Source organism: Macrobrachium rosenbergii, chromosome 50 (genome assembly GCF_040412425.1).
Source record: "Macrobrachium rosenbergii isolate ZJJX-2024 chromosome 50, ASM4041242v1, whole genome shotgun sequence".
Taxonomy (NCBI): domain Eukaryota; kingdom Metazoa; phylum Arthropoda; class Malacostraca; order Decapoda; family Palaemonidae; genus Macrobrachium; species Macrobrachium rosenbergii.
Window position 1 is genome coordinate 14,245,001 of NC_089790.1, and position 5,000 is coordinate 14,250,000.

Genomic DNA, 5,000 nt, shown 5'->3' on the forward strand with positions numbered 1-5,000 from the left:
CCCGCGTGAAAAATGACCCCCTCTTATCTCCCGCGAGATGGCAGCACTGTTCCTACATGCTTAAGTTATGTGGGTGTGTTTTTTTTTTTTTTGGCTTTTGTTTTTGCAAAATGTCTCTTTTTTTCTTTTTCTTGTGAAGTTTGGTGGGTATGGTATTAATATTTGTCTATGAAAAGGTATTAAATATGAGTGATAAATAAATAATAAATAATCTCAGCCCTGTTCCACCAAGTTCAGTTATGTGGGTTGTTTGTTGTTGGAAAGTATTTCGTCTTTTTTTTTTCTTGTGAAGTTTTTTAGGTATGTTATCTCTATTTATGTATGAAAATGTATCAGATAACAGTAATAAGCAAGTAAATACATAGATAAACAAATGAATAAATAGAGAACTTTAAAAATATAAAAATAAATTTGTAATAAAAACAGAATGTCACTCTGAAAGCCAATGACATGTTCTAGTTATATATTTTTTTATTTTTACTCTTGTGAAGTTTGCTAGGTGTGTAATTTATATTTATGCATGGAAAGGTGTTCGATAAAAGTAATAAATAAATAAATAAATAAATATAAATAAATATATAAATAAATATATAGGTAAATAAATAAATAAATAAACAAATAAATAGATAAATAAATAAATAGATGAATTAATCAATATATGAATAAATTTGCAATGAAAACAGACCGTCACTTTGAAAGCCAATGACATTTTCTAATTTTTTTTTTTATTTTATTCTTGTGAAGTTTGGTAGGTATGTTATTTATATTTATGTGTGACAAGGTATTAAACAAGAGTGAAAAATAAATAAATAAATAGATCAATAGATAAATAAATCTGCAATAAAAGAGAATGCCATCTTCAAAGCCAATGACTTTCTCCAAGTTACCAATTTTTCCAAGGTAATGACTCAGCATTTAATCCAACCCGTTTCATGGTGGATACAGCTGATTTTTCCCCCTGAATAAAGTTATTATTTATTACAGTTTTTGTTATTCATTCAGTACGAGAGAATGTTATATCCCAGGGAAAGGAAAATGAAACCCTGTGAAGGAATACCCATCAAATCTGACAAAATTTACACCTCAAAGGCACATTCTTGAATGATTCCGGTTTGTGATCAAAGACTCAATGATTGCGTCATCCCCCAAAATGAGAGAGAGAGAGAGAGAGAGAGAGAGAGAGAGAGAGAGAGAGAGAGTCTGTTTCACAAACCGGGAGTCATCTAAGGTAAGCTTCCGGTTTCGCAAAGAGCGGCAAACGAAGAGGACAGGAATACACGCGGAATGGATGTGCCTCTCTGTCGAACTTCTCAGTTCCAGAGGTCCTTTATTCCTCACACCGCTGGACTGCGGAACAACCGCCCTACTGAGGATGTTGTGCAACCGAAACCTCAAAAGTTCAAGTGAAGATGCAAATCATTACTACCCTAAAACAATTATCCTTGTATTTTAATCATTTGCTTACATTTTCATCTATTCATTTGTTATTTTATTTATTTTTTCTTTTCCAATAAGTGATCTCTTCTTTCTGTATTTCTCATCACCTTCTGTTACTTCTTTCAAATGAACACCGTATTCTTTGGAAGCTTGAATTGCCTAAGTCAATGGCCCCTGTGGTGGGCTTGTTCCATATGAATAAGGTTCTTTTCCTGGACAATAATAATAATAATAATAATAATAATAATAATAATAATAATAATAATAATAATAATAATATAGTAATAATAATGAATCAGCTGCAGTCTAAATTCTTCGACTGAAAGTTTGTACTAGAAAGGTAAAATAACTTCGCCCCCTCAATAAATATGTACTAATATTTCTAATTATTGTAATACACATACGAAACCTCAGAAGGTTTCCATTTTTTTATGATGTAAAAAGTGAACACTGAAAAGTTTTAAATGTTCAGATATTCTGTATCATCCGAGATAATCAGCTTTTTGTGAATTTTATCACTGCTGAAATATTTAACGAAAATTTTATTTGCACAGTTCAACTATTCCCTCTATATTTTCCATATTTTTCAGGATAGCGATTAAAGGTTTAGTAAGAACATGAAGACAATTCATTCTTTTTTCAACAAATATTTTCACCAAATAAAAAGTTCGGGGTCAAAGTTCAAAGGTCGAAGGTCAGCAATATGACCCATGAACAATAATGTCGTCTGCATACAACTAAGTGTAATTTGGCATGATTTGCTTACTGAGAGAGAATTCTCTCAAATTTCCCAAAATATGAAGATAATTCTCTTCCTGAAAAATATTTTCACCAAATGAAAATCTTGGGGTCAACGAATAACAATAAAGCCGTCTGAATACAACCAATGATATGATTTGTTTACTGAGAGGGGAATTTTTTGAAAAATTCCAAAAATCTGAAAACTATTCATTTTTTCCTGAAAATTATATTCACCAAAGTTCAGAGATCGATGGTCAGCAATAAGACCCAGGAACAATAACTCCGTCTATATACAACAAAGCGTAATATGATATGATTTGCTTACTGAGAGGGAATTTTTTGTAAAATCCCAACATCATTACCAAATTCTGTTTACACCCGAACAAGGGCAATTGGCCCAGGCAAATACTCACGTGTTTTCATCGGAGAGAAATGTGTTTGCTTCTCTGGGATATATGCGAGCGAATCTCTACAAATACGAGGCTTGCTAATACGAAGAGTATTTCTCCTTTTGAGTATTGCTGAGTATTTTTCGAAATAGGACTCATTCTTTTTCTTGGATGCTGAATCCTGAAATAAAGGAAATGCTTGATTCAGTTAAATGTTACGAATATTGATTTTTTTTAATGTTCAAAGATTGGCCAGATAACATTAGTTTGCGTAATCGAATTCAAATAATTCAAATTTAAATCTTTATTAATTATTCGTCCCGTTTTTTGGGAGCAGTGATTTTATGCCCATTACTTTTAAATTTGCTTATTATTATTATTCATTTTTATATAGCTTTTTTATTTTAGAATATATATTGCACTTGATTAATGCATCGTATAAAAAAGCCTTTAAGAACTAAAATCTTAAACTTACATTTTCCTTTGCTTGAACACTTGTCCAGCTGTTTATAAAATATATAGGTGGGGAAGGTATCAACTCATTTGCATATACGAGTATAAATGAAAGTTCGGGTAGACCACACATACTTGGGGAATAAAAGAGCCATAAGAGTAATAAAAAAATGAGTGATTAAAAAAGCTAGAACATTTCAGAAAGCAAATGTTTGGAAATTAATGAAAACGAATAAAAACACCATTAGGTGTAACTAGGAGAACGGACTTGTTTTGTGGTAGTCACAAATCCTGGGGGTCTCTCTTTCTTGGACCGTGGATTAGCGCCTCTTTAACAGCACACTTAAGAAAAGGACGAGTCATGTTTACACATCACTACTTTAAACAAAAAGGTAAATATTGCCTATTGTCCGTTAGAATGAAATTCGCGTAGAGATCGTAATTATTTCTTTTTTTTTTGTCGACTTTGGTATTTTGAGTAATTATGACAAGGATCGTGATTCTGATTACAGACGTTAGTCTTTATGTGCTAAGTTTTACAAGATATATATATATATATATATATATATATATATATATATATATATATATATATATATATATATATATATATATATATATATATGTGTGAGTATGTGTGTGTGTGTGTACTGTATGTATGTATGTATGTATGTATGTATGGGTGTACTGTATATATATATATATATATATATATATATATATATATATATATATATATATATATGTGTGTGTGTGTGTGTGTGTGTGTGTGTGTGTGTGTGTGTGTGTGTGTGTGTGTAATCAGAATTACCACACTGCCAGTTTTCTGCGTCTTGTTATTTTTTGTTCAACGAATCACTATCGCAAACGGTCAATATAATATTTTATATATCAGGCAGTCAAATTTGTTCCGAGATCAGTTTATAAAGAGAATCAAGAGATATATAATATAAAAATCTTTAAAGAGTTTCTACTGAATTCCCATTCGTGTGTTTTAGCCAGCGAGCTCAATCCGTTTGTTAAAATTTCTGGTTCTCACTAACAAAAGACTTACTTATATTTAAATAAGTAGGCTATTCTCATATCTCTTTATAAGTTGTAGAATATTCTGGGAAAATTTCCCTAACCGTCAAGAAAGGTGGACCTGACTGGTAAATCTAAAAGGATTACGTTGAAAAAACTCACCCCAGGGATTGCTTTTCTAAGTTAATCCCTTAGACCGACGTTCTGGAACGGATGTGACCACACTAAGAGAAAAGGCTTAAGATAAACAATGCCCAAACAGGGTAATTACCTGGTAACCCCGCCCCTGCAACGGTTACCTCCCAGCTGGGTCATAAATATAAGTAGGTTTTGGCCGTTTTCCAGTAGACATAATCCCCGCCTCGGCGATTTCATCTTTAGGTACTGACTCCCAAAACTGGTAAACCAATATGGGTTCTGGAAAAGTTGCGAAATTAAAATCTTTCTTTGATTCTGAAAAATATTTCACTGGTTTTCTTTTATTTTCGTCTGTCAGTCTCCTTCGTTTCCAGAGTTGTTTTATTACTGATAACTGGCGGATTGACAGATAGCTTATTACAGGTAAAAGAATTGTTAGAGAGTATTTTTCATCCCACTATACTGTTAATGCTTCTTGTCTTTGCTGATCATTAGGATACAGAGGTATGCCTTGAAAAGAAAAACAATTTAGAGAAAGGACGCTTAAAAAAAAACATATAATTTTACCCGTACAAACAACACTAGTTTTTTCTTCATAACATAATTCCTTGTCTTCTATCCCTCTTCTGCTTTTTTTTTTTTTGTTATATAATTCTAACCTGCTGCTCGTTAGGTACATAATTTTGTAAGATATCCAATTCCGACATTCATAAGAACAGTTAAAATTCCATAAGATTTTCACATTATATTTAAGAAAACGTGACCTCTGTATCTGTCCTTTAGTCTAGAATAACCACGAAACAATTTTAATCCCTGTTA

The 5,000-nt window shown here is 31.8% G+C and overlaps 1 long non-coding RNA gene across 2 annotated transcripts in view; it reads right to left on the minus strand.

The window, feature by feature from the left end:
• The window catches only part of LOC136832876 (uncharacterized), a 198,836-nt gene that overhangs the window by 24,202 nt on the left and 169,634 nt on the right, over nucleotides 1-5,000 (minus strand). The window contains exon 3 of one of the 2 annotated variants that reach the window (XR_010851340.1): nucleotides 2,592-2,748. The exons of the other annotated variant lie outside the window; for it this stretch is intronic. This is a non-coding gene — a long non-coding RNA (uncharacterized lncRNA). The remainder of the gene's footprint in view (nucleotides 1-2,591; nucleotides 2,749-5,000) is intronic. 2 annotated transcript variants of the gene reach the window in all.